General features: G+C 45.3%; 1 long non-coding RNA gene across 1 annotated transcript; it reads right to left on the bottom strand.

Moving 5' to 3' along the window:
• Positions 1–1,493: 1,493 nt before the first annotated feature.
• Positions 1,494–16,514, bottom strand: LOC112578708. Its single transcript, XR_003103017.2, has 3 exons — positions 16,389–16,514; positions 13,969–14,112; positions 1,494–2,129 (listed from the first exon to the last, which is right to left on the bottom strand). It is a non-coding gene; the product is annotated as an uncharacterized LOC112578708 (long non-coding RNA).
• Between the last annotated feature and the right edge of the window lie 1,445 nt (positions 16,515–17,959).

Genomic DNA, 17,959 nt, shown 5'->3' with positions numbered 1-17,959 from the left:
TAACCCAATATTCAAAAGGTCAAGCCATATCTGATTGTTTGCTGCTCTATCTCCAGTGCCTGACACACATTCAAACTTAGGAATTAGGTATTGTATGGATGAATTGGACAAATAAATGAATAAAAGAAGCCGAAGTGAAGTCCTAGCCTTTGGGAACATGGGGATTAGAAGGGTAAGAGCAGAAATTCAGTGATAATGCAAGGATATCCCAAGGGATCCCAAGGCAACCTGGATATCTCACTTTGGTAGCATGATTCACTCCAGACCCACCTGTGACTTCCTAATACACAGTTAGGAAGTGCCCTAAGCCACCTGCTAACAGAGGAAAGCAGTGCCTCTGGCCTCTGCCTCTTAAGCTTAGAGATTGGCTGCTAGTTTGCTGGTTCTGAAATGACCTTAAGATTTCACCCATTCCCTCAACTTCTTCACCCATCCCCTCACCTTCTTCACCCATCCCCTTCTTCAGCCTGAGGAATCTGTCATGGGCACTTGAGAGGGATGGGACAGCAATGTGCTTTTGCAAGGAATGATTGATACTCTTGCATACCAACTTTGAGAAAACAAAGTCCCATCCTTCAGCCTCAAAGTCATGACAGTGATAATATGCCTTCAGGTTGATGTGAAATGAAAACCTCTGAGCAGTTAGAAGCCATACGGCGGATAGGTTAAGCATGCAAGCCCTTTTGTACACCCATGTTCATAGCAGAATTATTCACAATAGCTAAAATGTGGGGGCAACCTTGCAACCCTAAGTGTCCATTCACAGATGAACAAATCAGCAAAATGTGGTCTACCCATATAGTGGAATATTATTCAACCTTAACATGGATGGAAATTCTGATACATGCTATATTATGGATGAAACTTGAGGACATTATGCTAAGTGAAATAAGCCAGACACAAAAAGGCAAATACTGTATAATTCCATTTATATGAAGTATGTAGAGAAGTCAAATTCAAAGAAACAGGAAGCCAAGTGTTAATGGAGTGTGGAATGGGGAGTTGGTGTTTAATGTGTACAGAGTTTGAGTATGGGAAGATGAAAAGAGTTCTGATGATTGTCTAACAATTAAATGTACCCAATCCTAGTCAAACCTATGGTTTTCCAAGTAGTCATGTATGGATGTGAGAATTTGACCATAAAGAAGTCTGAGTACCAAAGTATTGATGCTTTCAAACTGTGGTGTTTGAGAAGACTCTTGAGAATCCCTTGGACTTCTAGGAGATTAAACCAGGCAATCCTAAAGGAAACCAACCCTGAATATTCATTGGAAAGGCTGATGCTGAAGCTGAAGCTCCAATACTTTGGCCACCTGATACAAAGAGCCAACTCATTAGAAAAGACTCTGATGATGGGAAAGATTGAAGGCAGGAGGAGAAGGGGATAACAGAAGACAACATGGTTGGATGGCATCACCAACTCAATGGACATGAGTTTGAGCAAACTCCAGGAGATGGTGAGGGACAGGGAGGCCTGGTGTGCTGCAGTCCATGGGGTTGCAAAGAGTTGGACACAACTCAGCAACTGAACAACAACAATACTACTGAACTGTAGACTTAATATGGTTAAGATGGTAAATTTTATGTTAAAAAACCTTTTTCAATATAACGAGTGCAAGTCCTGGACTCAGAACAGACCTGGTTTGATTTCCACTCCCACAACTTGCTAGTTCATGATCTTGGACCAGTTTCTTATCTCCTGTGTCTTCCAGAATGCAGTCCCAAATACAAAGATTCAGGCAACTGAAGCAGAAAGGAATTTAATTCAGGGAACTGGGTGTTTAAACAGCCTTTGGAAGAGTTGGGGGAGAGAAAGTCAGAGTCTGCCCTTCAGTGAAGATTCGTTGTCACATCTGTGGTCCAAAGGCAGCAATCTTCTTCCTGCTGCAGCACTCAGGATATTACAGTAAGCCACTACTGACCATCACAGTGGCCCTCTGTGCTGGTCCAAGACCAAGGATGGGCAGGAAGAACACAGGCTCACAAGCTTGCCATCACTGCTTGAGAAAAAGATTGGCTCCTGGACCATTCTTCCTTCTGAACCTTACATCTCACTGCTCATGCAGAGAACTTTGGGGATCTGTAGAATGTGGCTACTGGACTTCTGGTGCCTGAAACTCAAGTGAAGCCTGGAAGGAGATGAGAATCAATAGTGACCACCATATATATCTGTATACCTCCTGCCCATTAATAACACTGGTCTCCTAGAGCCTTATTTGGATTAAATGAACTAATGCATGGACTGCCCTACTTCCCTCCCTCCTTTCTTCTCTCCTTCCCTTGTATCTTCCTTCCTTCCTTCTTTCCTTCCCTCTTTCCTTCCTTCCGCACTCCCTCCCTTCCTTCTCTCCCTCCCACCTCTCATAGACTTTCTGTGTCTCCTTCTTCCTATGGATCTCTATTAAGGCTCTGTTTCCATACCACTTCTAAGTTGGCTGGCAGTCAGCCTCCAGCCCCTGGAAACCATATCAAATCCCACTGAGGAGCGATTTCTCACTCAGACCATTATCTGGGCCATGAGAATCCTATACCCTCTGAAAATGATAACCCCACTTTGAAAGGAAACCAGACTTTCGTTTGTATCCAAGTCAAAGGAGACAAGAGCCTACTCTGGTCTGGAAAGACCCAGACCAAGGCACACCCTTTTCCCCAGGTTCTAGGACTAACTGGCTGGCCAGACAAGTTGGGATATCAGCAGGTCAGAAGTCACCATTCAGAACAGAGATTCAGCAAAGTGTAGGAGGAGAGAAAGCAGGAGGTGGATGTTCAGGCCAAATGGTGTCATTAATGCCAATTACAAAAATGGCCCATTATCACCATCTAGTCATCACCATCACAGGCGTGCCACCCCTGGACAACCACCAGGATGCAGCCATTAAATGTGACCCCTCCTCCTCTTACTCTTGCCCACTCCCCTGAGGGTGAGGGATGTTCCTCTGGCTGCCCTTTTACTCAGAGCATCCTGAGCTAGAGTGCCTTGAGAGGTGGTGAGCTCCCCATCTTGGGAGATAATCAAGAGAGTGATAATCAAGAGAATCATCATTGAATTACCTTCCAAAGTTAGACCCGAGAATCTTCAGGAAAGATATGAATTAAATATTTATTTATTTAAATTCCCACCTTAGGAAAGTGGGTACCATTATTCAGACAGATTAGAAGGCATAGGCTCATGGTTTGAGGACTCAGAGTTACATCACTGTGACTTCAAAGATACCTGCCTTTGTCCCACTACACTTCATTCAAAGGAGGCATATGACTGCTTGGAGTTAAGAGTACAGGTGTAGGGGCCAGACAGACCTGGGTTCAGATCCACCACCCACCAACTATGCATCTCTCAACAAGTCACTTCAGCTTCTCAGCATCAGATCCCAAATGAGGACAAGAGTGAGCCTCATTATAGTGAAGAACCTAGGAGATGACGACCATCGGGTTCCCAGCCAGGATCCTGCCCATAAGAAGCCAGTGCTCAGTGAATGGGCTGCCGCATGTGTAGCAATACGGCAGAAATGAGGGGCTGGCCCCAGAAAGGGATCTAGGAAAGACAGGTAGGAGATACGGCCCACAATCACATGACCTGGATCATCTAAGAATCTTGGCTTTAAGCTGAGCAGACACTGCCAGCCTTTGTTCCTGCTCTTCCGTGACACAATGTCCCTTGGTTGGTCTGGACCCTCAGTGTGCCCACCCTGCCCTATGCCAACAGCCCCCAGGTCTCCTACTCTGCTCCAGACTTGATGTGAATCCTTTAACCATTAAATGCTGAACATCTGTTTTGCACCCTGAGAGGTTTCCAAACAGTAATTAGGCAGTGGAGCGCCCTGCTAGGGTGGTGAGAGTCGATATCATTAGTGTGGGAGGGAGTGCGGGTTAAGTGGAGGTGCCTGGAGGCTTGGCTCATGGCAGGGACTGGGCTGGCACCAGGGTGGCCAAGGCCTGGTAGAGCAGCTCCACTACCAAACCCCCAGCTGGCTAGCACTCTGAAGGAACCAAGCTTTGAAGCTATAAGAACAGGTGATATAATCAAAAGAGTGCTGGTTTGAGGTTAGAATGATATGATTTCAAAATCTATCCCTAAAAGATTCCACATATCACAACTAAAGATCCTACATGATCTTGCAAAACTTATCTTTAATTTTTTTCCTCTCTGTGTTACAACCCCCAAATCGTACTGAGCCATGTGGGACATCAAGATTTATTCAGGTTGCACATTCTTTAGAGTTTGAATCAAAGCTCTTGAAACTGACCCCAACCACCTTCTCTGACCTAGCAGAATTAGTCATTCCTCTCTTTGTAAAACCACAGCATTTTATTATATCTACCTTGCTTTAAGTCTTCACTTGGGGATATCTTATTTGCCTATACATTTCTCACTGGCATCAGCCCCCCAGGTCCTGAGAGATCAAGGTTGGCTGTATCTTCACCCTCTTCTCTGAATCTCCAGCTCCCAGAAGACGTCCTGGCACTGAGAAGGGGTCATCTATTCTTGTTGAATATACTACTGAATATCAGGCTGTCTTATGAAGTCCTCACCCAGCTGACCCAACACCCAAGTCTCACCTTGGCCAGTCTGAGATGGGAGCCTCCACTACAGAGAGGTCAACCTCACTTCTAGATGCCACGACTTTCAGTTTTGATTCTGACCACTTCCAGTTGAGGATGGAAAACAGAAGTTTTTTGTTTTGTTTTGTTTTGTTTTAAAGTATCTGAACATTCAGAACCACAAAGAGGAGTTGTCTGTTTCGATACTTGCATGCACCTCTTCTCCTTTTCCCTATCCAGATTCAACCAAGTCCAGTAAAAACTGACTCAACCCTCACCCTGCCTGGAAGATCAAGTCCCAGCCACAGTCACACACACAAGCATCTCTGGAGTCTGGAAATAAAATGAGTTCCAACACCAACCATCCTTCTAGGGGTCATGTTTCCTGCTATCTCTAAGTCTGGAAAGAGTTTATGCCATGGACCTATTTATCCTCCTCTGAGCCTCTGGCATCTTCTGAGTGTTAAAGGGACCTCAAACACATGCTCCTCCTCAATCAGTGAGTTGATATGCTGGTCTATGGAACATTCTATGACACCCAAGGTGGTATCTCAGAGAGCTGGCAATCTGGCAACTTCTTTCATTCTTTACTCTTTAGAGGAACAGACACCAGGGACCTCTTCAACTACAATGGACACCAAATAAAAAAGGAAAGTTGAAAACACCAGGGGAGACCTAGCTTCTCATACATGGTATGAGCCTCCTAGAGAAACAGCCTCCCAGGAATTTTGAATGAATCCATAGATTTCCCTGAAGGAAAGTGACAGCAAGGTGGCCAGTCAAGAAGAAGACATGGAAGTAGCCCTCCCTCATGCTCTGCCTTTCCTTCAAGTGTGTCTACTTTTCCAGCATCTCTCCTCCTTCCTAGAGAAGCCATTCATGCCTTGGGGTTGCCCTTTGGTGTCACTCAGGTTGCCAACCTCCAAGCAGAACTAGTTGGATCTCAGTGTTTCCTGAGTCTGAACACTATATGACCATGAGATTTCAAACCCAAATCTGACTTCACCACTGGATGGCCAAGTGACCACAGGCATTACTTCACCTCCCAGAGCCATAACTTCTTTAAAACATGTATTTTGATGGTTTGCTCCGGGGATTTGATGAGATCATGCATGCAAAATGCCTGAGGGCACCTAGTGAGCCCTCAGTCACTGTTAGTCATTATTATTATCATAATTCAAAATACTAGCAAACTTCATATGGGAGACTGCACCAGACTATGCTAGATTTCCTAGAATTTACTCCTCTAGCACCCTGAATGCCCTCCTTTGTAGCTTTCTCCACATCTGTCATTTCTCAGTGTCTGGCTTCCCTCATGGCATTTGAGCTCTAGGAGTAGATCACAGACCGCCTTGTTCACCACTGTCCCAAGTGCCTAGAATAATAGTAAGCGATCAAAAAAAAAAAAAAAAGAAATAGTGTCAACCTAATTAATTCACATCCCATACATTCCCATCCCAGATTAACTTCAAGTTTTTGCCCATTTCGAAGTTAACCTCTTAATTCAGTTCCGTTCAGTCGCTCACATTCTCAGTTCAGTCGCTCATGAACTCAGTTCAGTTCATGTCCGACTCTTTGCAACCCCATGAATCGCATCACCCCAGGCCTCCCTGTCCATCACCAACTCCCGGAGCTTACCCGAACTCATGTCCATCGAGTCGGTGATGCCACCCAGCCATTTCATTTTCTGTCGTCCCCTTCTCCTACTGCCCCCAATCCCTCCCAGCACCAGAGTCTTTTCCAATGAGTTAACTCTTTGCATGAGGTGGCCAAAGTATTGGAGTTTCAGCTTTGGCATCAGTCCTTCGAATGAACACCCAGGACTAATCTCCTTTAGGATGGACTGGTTGGATCTCCTTGCAGTCCAAGGGACTCTCAAAAGTCTTCTCCAACACCACAGTTCAAAAGCATCAATTCTTCAGTGCTCAGCTTTCTTCACAGTCCAACTCTCACATCCATACATGACTACTGGAAAAACCATAGCTTTGACTAGACAGACCTTTGTTGGCAAAGTAATGTCTCTGCTTTTCGATATGCTATCTAGGTTGGTCATAACTTTCCTTCCAAGGAGTAAACGTCTTTTAATTTCATGGCTGCAGTCACCATCTGTAGTGATTTTGGAGCCCCAAAAAATAAAGTCTGATGCTGTTTCCATTGTTTCCCCATCTATTTGCCATAAAGTGATGGGACTGGATGCCATGATCTTCATTTTCTGAATGTTGAGCTTTAAGCCAACTTTTTCACTCTCCTCTTTCACTTTCATCAAGAGGCTTTTTAGTTCCTCTTCACTTTCTGCCATAAGAGTGGTATCATCTGCATATCTGAAGTTACTGATATTTCTCCCAGCAATCTTGATTCCAGCTTGTGCTTCTTCCAGCCCAGCGTTTCTCATGATGTATTCTGCTGCTGCTAAGTCACTTCAGTCGTGTCCAACTCTGTGTGACCCCATAGACGGTAGCTCACCAGGCTCCCCCGTCCCTGAGATTCTCCAGGCAAGAACACTGGAGTGGGTTGCCATTTCCTTCCCCAATGCATGAAAGTGAAAAGTGAAAGTGAAGTAGCTTACTTGTGTCTGACTCTTCGCGACCCCGTGGACTGCAGCCTACCAGGCTCCTCCATCCATGGGATTTTCCAGGCAAGAGTACTTGAGTGGGGTGCCATCACCTTCTCCGCATATAAGTTAAATAAGCAGGGTGACAATATACGGCCTTGACGTACTCCTTTTCCTATTTGGGGCCAGTCTGTTGTTCCATGTCCAGTTCTAACTGTTGCTTCCTGACCTACATATAGGTTGCTCAAGAGGTAGGTCAGGTGGTCTGGTATTCCCATATCTTTCAGAATTTTCCACAGTTTATTGTGATCCACACAGTCAAAGGCTTCGGCATAGTCAAGAAGGAAGAAATAGATGTTTTTCTGGAACTCTCTTGCTTTTTCAATGACCCAGCGGATGTTTGCAATTTGATTTCTGGTTCCTCTGCCTTTTCTGAAACCAGCTTGAACATCTGGAAGTTCATAGTTAACATATTGCTGAAGCTTAGCTTGGAGAATTTTGAGCATTACTTTACTAGCATGTGAGATGAGTGCAACTGTGCAGTAGTTTGAGCATTCTTTGGCATTGCCTTTCTTTGGGATTGGAATGAAAACTGACCTTTTCCAGTCCTGTGGCCACTGCTGAGTTTTCCAAATTTGCTGGCATATTGAGTGCAGCACTTTCACAGCATCATCTTTCAGGATTTGAAATAGGTCAACGGGAATTCCATCACCTCCACTAGCTTTGTTCATAGGAATCCCTTAGAAGAAATGGAGTAGCCATCATGTTCAACAAAAGAGTCCAAAATGCAGTACTTAGATGCAATCTCAAAAATGACAAAATGATCTCCGTTCATTTCCAAGGCAAACCATTCAATATCACAGTAATCCAAGCCCGTGCCCCAACCAGTAACGCTGAAGAAGCTGAAGTTGAACGGTGCTATGAAGACTTACAAGACCTTTTAGAACTAACATCCAAAAAAGATGTCCTTTTCATTATAGGGGACTGGAATGCAAAAGTAGGAAGTCAAGAAACACCTGGAGTAACAGGCAAATTTGGCCTTGGAGTACAGAATGAAGCAGGACAAAAGCTAATAGAGTTTTGCCAAGAGAATGCACTGGTCATAACAAACACCCTCTTCCAACAACACAAGAGAATACTCTACACATGGACTTCACCAGATGGTAAACACCGAAATCAGATTGATTATATTCTTTGCAGCCAAAGATGGAGAAACTCTATACAGTCAGCAAAAACAAGACCAGGAGCTGACTGTGGCTCAGACCATGAACTCCTTATTGCCAAATTCAGACTTAAATTGAAGAAAGTAGGGAAAACCACTAGACCATTCAGGTATGACCTAAATCAAATCCCTTATGATTATACAGTGGAAGTGAGAAATAGATTTAAGGGCCTAGATCTGATAGATAGAGTGCCTGATGAACTATGGATGGAGGTTTGTGACATTGTACAGGAGACAGGAATCAAGATCATCCCCATGGAAAAGAAATGCAAAAAAGCAAAATGGCTGTCTGAGGAGGCCTTACAAATAGCTATAAAAAGAAGGGAAGTGAAAAGCAAAGGAGGAAAGGAAAGATATAAGCATCTAAATGCAGAGTTCCAAATAATAGCAAGGAGAGATAAGAAAGCCTTCCTCAGCAATCAGTGCAAAGAAATAGAGGAAAACAACAGAATGGGGAAGACTAGAGATCTCTTCAAGAAAATTAAAGATACCAAGAGAACATTTCATGCAAAGATAGGTTCAATAAAGGACAGAAATGGTATGGACCTAACAGAAGCAGAAGATATTAAGAAGAGGTGGCAAGAATACACAGAAGAACTGTACAAAAAAGATCTTCATGACCCAGATAATCACGATGGTGTGATCACTCATCTAGAGCCAGACATCCTGGAATGTGAAGTCAAGAGGGCCTTAAAAACCATCACTATGAACAAAGTTAACCTCTACTTCTGCTTTATTGACTACACCAAAGCCTTTGACTGTGTGGATCACAACAAACTATGGGAAATTCTTCAAGAGATGGGAATACCAGACCACCTGACCTGCCTCCAGAGAAATCTGCATGCAGTCAGGAAGCAATAGTTAGAACTGGACATGGAACAACAGACTGGTTCCAAATCAGGAAAGGAGTACATCAAGTCTGTATATTATCACCCTGCTTATTTAACTTATGCAGAGTACATCATGCAAAATGCAGGGCTGGATGAAGCACAAACTGGAGTCAAGATTACTCGGAGAAATATCAGTAATCTCAGATATGCAGTTGACACCACCCTTAAGGCAGAAAGCAAAGAAGAACTAAAGAGCTTCTTAATGAAAGTGAAAGAGGAGAGGGAAAAGTTGGCTTAAAGCTTAACATTCAGAAAACTTAGATCATGGCATCCAGTCCCATCACTTCACGGCAAATAGATGGGGAAACAATGGAAACAGTGAGAGACTTTATTTTCTTGGGCTCCAAAATCACTGCAGATGGTGACTGCAGCCACGAAATTAAAAGACACTTGCTCCTTGGAAGAAAACCTATGACCAACCTAGACAACATATTAAAAAGCAGAGACATTACTTTGCCAACAAATGTCCATCTAGTCGAAGCTATGGTTTTTCCAGTAGTCATGTATGGATGTGAAAGTTGGACTATAAAGAAAGCTGAGCACTGAAGAATTGATGCTTTTGAACTGTGGTGTTGGAGAAGACTCTTGAGAGTCCCGTGGACTGCAAGGAGATCCAACCAGTCCATCCTAAAGGAGATCAGTCCTGGGTGTTCACTGGAAGGACTGATGCTGAAGCTGAAACTCCAGTACTTTGGGCACCTGATGCGAAGAATTGACTCATTGGAAAAGACCCTGATGCTGGGAAAGATTGAAGGCGGGAGAAGAGGGGGACGACAGAGGATGAGATGGTTGGATGGCATCACTGATGTGATGGACATGCGTTTGAGTAGGCTCCGGGAGTTGGTGACGGACAGGGAAGCCTGGCGTGCCACACGCAGTCCATGGGGTTGCAAAGAGTCGGACATGACTGAGCAACTGAATTGAACTGAAGTTAACCTCAGCTTCCCTACTGCTTCTCTTTCTGTCAATCCTAAATCTGAAGTAGCCTAAGCTCTTCTGGAGTGAGAGGACTGATTTCTATAATCCGCATTGATAGACAACCTGCACGAATATAGGGTTTGGAGCCCAGAGACCTCTTGAGTCTTGCCTCTGGAAGAAGGAGCAGGGCCAGGCTCAGGTGGACTGTTCTGAAGGCTTTTAAGTCCCCTTCCTTGGAGGAAAAGCCAGGCATGGTGATCAGTTCTATGTAACACTGGCAAATGCAAGATGAAACAAGCTTATCAGGCACTTTAACAAACGTGAGTCAGCTGCTATTATTCCCATTTTACAGATGAAGAAACTGAGACTCAGGAAGTTGAGGTCACTTGCTCAGGGCTTTCCAGCTCCCCGGACAGTGATTGTGAAGCATTTGAAAGAGAGCATCTGGGGAGATAGGCAGTTGAGCTCACTGACACATGCCCCCTCCCCCCATCCTGGCCCCCATCTCACCATGTACTGGAGGACATCTAGAAACCCAACTGCAGGTCATCTGGCTTAGTCTGGGGACATCAGATGTCAGATTGAGCAACTCAGAGATCCCTCCCTCTTTGAACTGAACCCCCTTATTCTGCAGATGGGTGAGGGAAGGACAGGAGCACCCTACTCTCTGATTCCAGAAAGAAACGTGAAACTTCAGATACCCCAGCAGATCCCCTCTTGAACATCCCAGCACTGAGGCAGTGGGCTGTTTTTACTCCATCAATGGAAATGAGGGCTGGGTCTATCCTGGGGGCTTCACACTGGGACCAGACAGAGGCCAGACACACTCCCACCACTGGATCTCCACCTTCACAACCCCTCATAGTCTCTGAACTATGCACAGCTTCTTTTCCCCCTCCACACCTTCTTTCTGTTCTTCCCTCTCCCCAGTTCTCTCCATTTTTATCCCAGGGGGATAAAAATATACTTGAAATATATCCAATTTGAAAAAATATATATATTATTTACTGTATCACAGTGTTCTCACCTGGATAATCCTGTGGACAGGGGAGCCTGGAGGGCTACAGTCCATGGGGTCACAGAGTCAGACATGACTGGGTGACTAAAGCACACACACATTTACTATTTCATATACGCACATCACAAAATACCAACCTGATGGCCACATCTGAACCATAGAGATGCTTTATTTATGCCACCTATAATGTTTTAAGAAAGCTTGAATGTTCTGCCCATATGAAAGTTTGCATATTTCCTGTAAAAAAAATACAGATTTCTACCTTCTCTTAAATCATCAGAAAGCTGGCAGTTCTGAGCTCAAATTCTCACATAGCAACAGTTGGCTAAAATTAAAGAACATCTTCTTCATTGGGTTGGGATATTTTCCCATGGCGTTTTCCCCTAAAAGTAGCTTCCTTCACTCATTTCACTACCTGACTTCCTGGGTGTATATTCCTGTGCTATGAACTCAAAAATTCCCATTATATGGAGAAAAAAACTGAGGCACCAAGAGCTTAACTTGCCAAGGTCACTAGTAGGGGACATCCAAAGGGTCTTCACTGATGACTGCCCTTCAGAAATTCCCAAGGGAATAAAAGAAGTCCCCTCAACCCACCGCATTCTCCACCTTTCACAATCCTCTTGTGCCTACCCTAGAGCTACGGAAGATCCAGGGTGATGAAAGATGGACCCAGGCGCCTGATCCTCTGCCCTCAACACAAACAAGCTCACCTCCCCTGCAGGTGGTTTGTGGAGGTGGAGCTGCCACCAGGGCAGGCGAGGACAGCTCTAAGGCGACACTGTCCGTACACACCCTCACAGTGCCAAGCAACCCCAGCAGCGGGGCCTCCGAACTGACAGCACAGAGTCTTTTGCTCAAGATTTACTCACAGTCTTACTCATCAAGGGTGAGGGCCTTCTGAGCTGGAGGTGAGCACAGGTGCCCCTCACACACATGTACAGTACATGCACAAACATACACACCACAAACACACATGCACACACACACAAACATACACATGCATACAAAATCACACATAAATACATGTACACATCAGTTCAGTTTAGCTCAGTTGCATCTGACTCTTTGCAACCCCATGGATTGTCGCCTGCCAGGCTCCCTTGTCCATGGGATTCTCCAGGCAAGAATACTGGAGTGGGTAGCCATTCCCTTCTCCAGGGGATCTTCACATAGACAAATATATACACACACACACATACACATACACACACACATATACACATACACAAGAACTCTTAGAGAGCGAGGAGGTAAGCAGTAAGAGGCTGGAGGGAAGAAAGGAAAAAAAGGAAGGGAGGGGTAAAACTTTTTAAATTACCATATGCTGAGTATCCGCTCTGTGCCAGGCATTATGCTGTGTTTTCCATGCTTTATGTTCTTCAATCCTCTCAACAGCCCTTAAAAAGTGGGTTTATCTTACTTAATCTTTTCAGATGGAGAAACAGAAGCTTAGAGAGATTGGACAACTAGCCCCAGGTCTCACAGCCATGATAGTTTGCAACAGAGCTGAGGTTTGAACGAAATTCTCCTTAAGTGCCAGTCTCTGTGCTAAACCTTGAGAATACAGAAGTGGGAAAACATTCCTGGTACCTACCTTCACTGGGTTCCTTCAGGTGGGGAGGAAGGGCAAACATTATACAAAAAAAAGTCACACAAATAACCACATGAACACAGATATGACAGGTCCAATAAAATTAAAGCACAGAACATCATGTATGGCTTTAGTTTAAACTTAGGGGTGAAGGAAGGCCTCTCTGTGAGAGTAACTACCTTCCAGCCTGGTTGCCCCAGGTATGGTTAAGCACCTTCCATCATCACCCTCCTGGGATAAAAGAGGGGATGGAGTGCCTACAACCTCACATCAGCAACAGTTTTAGAGACAATCTACCTAATCTTACATAATGGTTTGGGATTCCAACTGTTGGGCTCTTGTTGCATTGAAAGTCTGCTTAGCCTGGCCCATTCTGAGACTCCTCATAGCTGAAGCCTACCTCTATGCAAGGATTTAGGCAGGAAGGACATCACTACCTCAGTGTCAGTCAGGCAGTCAGTTCAGTCGCTCAGTCATGTCCAACTCTTTGCAGCCCCATGGACTGCAGCACGCCAGGCTTCCCTGTCCATCACAAACTCCTGGAGCTTGGTCAAACTCATGTCCATCAGGTCAGTGATGCCATCCAACCATCTCATCCTCTGTCATCCCCTTCTCCTCCCGCCTTCAATCTTTCCCAGCATCAGGGTCTTTTCCAATGAGTCAGTGCTTCACATCAGGTGGCCAAAGTTTTGGAGCTTCAGGTTCAGCATCAGTCCTTCCAATGAATATTCAGGATTGATTCTTTCACTTGACATCTGGTAATGAAATGGACCCCCTTCTAACTAAACAAGACCCCAGCTGGTCCTTGGAAACTAAGGACTTCTTCCTGAAAATATAGGTGGGGACTCAAGTGATTGAAGGGAAAAAATAAAGAAGCATTGACCCTATTGTCCCTCAGGCTGGTCAAATGGCTTCAAATGAGTTTCCAGAATGTTCTCTGGGCTTCCCAAAGAAAAGTTGCATCATTCTTTACCTTCCTCAACTGGAGCTCCCACACTTAGCTAACCTCTTTCCCAACAAGGCTGCTCACAAAAATCCTCACCAGTATGTTGCAAAGAGAATGAGTTTGGTATCAGATAAAACTGATTTTGAAGCCCACTGGCTGATAACCATGGATACTTTTCTCAATTGCTATCAGAATCCATTTTTCTTAATACTAGCATCTTCGTAGGCTGCTTTGGAAGGATACTGTACTAGGCTCCTGGAACTGTCATAACATAACCATAGACTGGGTACCTTAAAACAACAGAAATTTATTCTCTCACAGTTCCAGAGGCCAGGAGTCCAAAATTAGGATGTTGGCAGGGTTGAGCTCTCTTTTATGGTACTCTTCTTGCTTCTGTTGGTTGCTGTCATTCCTTGGCATCCCTTGGCTTGTAGCTGCATTGGAGGATAAAGAAAATGACATATGCAGGGAACAGGTATGTTGTATACAGTCAGCTAACTTTATTTGCATCTGAATCTGAATCTGAGTTTATTGTGCCCAGTTTTGAAGTCCTTTTGTTTCTTTCACCACTCGGTCAATAGTCATCATGCGTACATGTGTGTGTTCTAAGTCGCTTCGGTCATGTTTAACTCTTTGCAACCCTATGGACTGTAGTCCACCAGGCTCCTCTGTCCATAAGAATTCTCCAGGCAAGAATACGGGAGTTGGTTGCCATGGATCTTCTGAACCCAGGGATCAAACCTGTGGCTCCTGTGGCTCCTGCCTTGCAGGTGGATTCTTTACTGCTGAGCCACTGGGGAAGCCCCAATAGTCATCATATCAAATCATAAATATGGCCATTTCATTCTCTATGTTTATAGTCCTCTATGGCTTTCCAGTGCCCTTAATAAAAAAGTATATCTCTAGAATAGCCTATAAACCCATTAACTGCCTCAGTCTGATCTCCTCCTCCTCTTCCATTTACCCCTATTCCAAACCATTCATCAGTCTGTGAAAACTCCATGCATATTCACTCTCTCAAATCATGCCCTTTTTTTCTGTCTCTAAAACTCAACTCCACTCCCTTTTCCACTAGAGAAGCATTTCTTCTCCTTGTTCAAGACTTGTTCTGCATTCTGTTGTTTGTGAATCTTTCCCAGAAACCCCTGAACAAAGATCAACCCTCCCACCTATGAGTTCCCACAGGGTTCTCACATGACTCCTTTACGATTTGCCCAGACCGCATTGCCATTTTCACTGCTTTTATGTTCTGCAGCATAAGCACCGTAAGCTCCTTGAGGACAAAGGTCTTATTCACTCTTATCCCCAGATCCAGCCCAACTGATCATGCTATTGTTTAGCTGCAAGTCGTGTCCAACTCTTTGTGACCCCAGGGACTGTAGCTTGCCAGGCTCCTCTGTTCATGGGATTTCCCAGGCAAGAATGCTGGAACAGGTAGCCATGTCCTTCTCCAGGGGATCTTCCTGACCCAGCGACCGAACCCACGATTCCTGCACTGGCAGGAGGATTCTTTACCACTGAGCCACCAGGGAAGCCACCGACTGATCACAGACCTCAATATGCACATGCTAAAGTAGACTTCATATCTGAACAGGATCTGAGAACCCCCAAATGCCCCAGGGGTGGAAAAAGAAACCACCAAACCCTTTCTGATATCTGTGACATCACCTAGAACAGTGAAGAGATCTGAATCTGAAACTCAGGAGACCAGATTTCTCCCTCCTACATTTTCCTCCTCTTGAAAACTTTAGCAAACCTCTTAACCTCATGAAGCCTCAATGTCTTCATTTGCCATCCTGAAGTAACACATGTACTAGGTAGGGCTAGGCGTGTTTAGACATGCCACCTGTTTTAATCTCTACAACAATCCAGGGATATAGGCATCTGATTTCCATTTTAAAGAGGAGGAAACTGAGGTCCAGAGAGTTTAAGTAATTTTCCCACTTTACCACAGCTAGTAAGCAGCAGAGGTGGGATTCGGAGTTCCAAGCCCCCAGTTCCAGAGATTTCACTTATTCCTTCATTTATTGCTTCATTCCAAACAGTTACTGAGCATCTACTACACACCAGGGCGGCAGAGGATGAGACGGTTGGACAGCCTCACCGATTCAATGACCATGAACTTGAGTGAACTCCAGAAGACAGATGAGGGACAGGGAGGCCTGGCCGTGCTGCAGTCCATGGGCTCACAGAGTCGGACGCGACCTAGTGACTCAACAGCACACACCAGACACGGCTCTAGATGCTGGCAACACAGCAGTCACTAAAACAGGCAAACATCGCCATGCTCAGAGCACTTAGATTTCCACTCGGTCAGGCTGTCCTTCTGAAACTGGTCGCTCAAAGGAAAGGAGGCAACAGGACCGCAGTGACCCAGATCAGCCCCGGGCATGCACACCATCTTCAGAAGGAGGGCGGAGGAAGACTCGGGGAAGACGCTATCCCCGCCCACAGGCGAGAGATGGAGCCAGATAAAAATCCACTGGGAAGGGTAGGTGGAGTTCCTCTGAGCCTGCAGTTGTGCGGGCCAGAGCAGAGAGAAGGGACAACCTGAAAATGGCAGGTCACAAATCTGCTCTCCTGCCACCTGGAGAGCGCCCCACCCCCACCCCCCCCCCGCCCCCCGCCCGCTGCCACAGTCCTGTCCTCAGCCATGCACAGGAGCAATCGGTCAAGTTTATGATGCTCCCCGTGCAGGTGGCAGACCTACCATCATCCGTAATGGGTTGTTGTTTTTATTTTCCATTTATAGGAGAGCCTGAGTTACTACCTGCGGTCACCACGGCCATTAAACTGCTCCAGGGTCGTAGATTTACATATTGGCCACGTGACCTGCAACAAGCCTTGCGGGGACGGGAAGGGGGGGGAGGAGTTTGTTTACAGTCTAATTAGAGCAGGTGATTGATACACAGGGACAAAGGAGAGCAGCCTCATCAACCCCTAGAAGCCCAGGAAACCCTCGCTCACGGTGCACTCCTGAAAGATAACCACGGTGGAGCGGCAGGCCGGGTGCGCTGAAAGGAAGGACCGCAGGTAAGGAAAAGGATCCAGAACAGGTGGACACACTCCCCCAGCTGGACTGGCCAGGGAGAGCTGGGAAATGGGTGGAGAGAAGCTCGGAGGTCCTTCACTCTTCTCCTCCACCTTATCCAATTAATGTAGTAATTAAGTCTATTACCTGAACAAAGGTTGCCGACAACCAGTTAATAACACGCTGCAGCCGCCACAGCTTTCAACCTGAGATCTCAAAACACGTTATAAATAATTAAATGCTATTATTTAGTGATTTGCGTAATCAAAGAACTTTACAGCCATCTTTTTTTTTTTTCTTTTGTGCACACAACTCAGTACCATGCTCCACAGTGAGGAAAATTGATACATAGAAAGACGTCAGGTGACCTGGTTTAGATCACCTACCACCTCACTCAGCAGGCTCTTGGTGATCACCACCTTCAAAAAGCGGGGAGGGAGATCCAGCAGGACAAACCAGCCACTTCCAGTCCTGGCCTCTGCCATGACCCCCCTTTCAGCATCTGAACCCTCCAACTTGAACAGGGTCACAGAATGTACCCCTTTTTCATGTGGGTTAGTAGAGGGACAGGCTTTGATTATTACAAGCAAAGTACATGATTCCACTGAGTATTCAAACGCTAGTGCCCTCTGCACCTACTTAGTTGCTGCCTCCTGAAAGCTATCATCTTCTGTATCTTGTGAGTGCTGTGCATTAGAAGCTAAATTCACACATGTGTGCAGGACCTCAGATTCAAAGAGATGTTTCCTCATTGTCTGCTGACAGAGCTGTAGACTCCAAGCCAGGATCCACTCAGGTCAAGGGCTGTAGGAAACCAAGAACATCATATTTATGCAGGTGTAGACATAAATCATCATGGCCCCTATGCCCTGCACAGGCCAAGGTCCAGGGTGAGCACTAATAATTAAGGACCCCGCAGTTGGTCTTGGACTGACCTCTGCAGGGATACTGTTCTTACAGGTCAATTTTTTGGTTACTTATTGATCTCCTCCATTAGCCTGAGCTCCTTTGCTCAGGATCTTTCCTACTGTTCCTTAACACTCTGAATAATTCTATGTAGTAGATTTGGCTATACCCATTTTACAGATGTGGATAAAAATCCAAACTGAAGTTTGGATTTTTTTTTAACCCAAAACTACATAGATGGTAAATGCCATAATCGTGATGAGACTTAGTTTCTCTGATCCTAAGTTTCACATTTTTCTTACAGTCCCCCAGTTAATCTACCATCCAGTCCATCTAACTAATTC

This window comes from Bubalus bubalis, chromosome 14 (assembly GCF_019923935.1).
Source record: "Bubalus bubalis isolate 160015118507 breed Murrah chromosome 14, NDDB_SH_1, whole genome shotgun sequence".
Taxonomy (NCBI): domain Eukaryota; kingdom Metazoa; phylum Chordata; class Mammalia; order Artiodactyla; family Bovidae; genus Bubalus; species Bubalus bubalis.
Note: the sequence above shows the minus strand (reverse complement) of the source record. Positions and strands in the feature narration are given on the sequence as shown.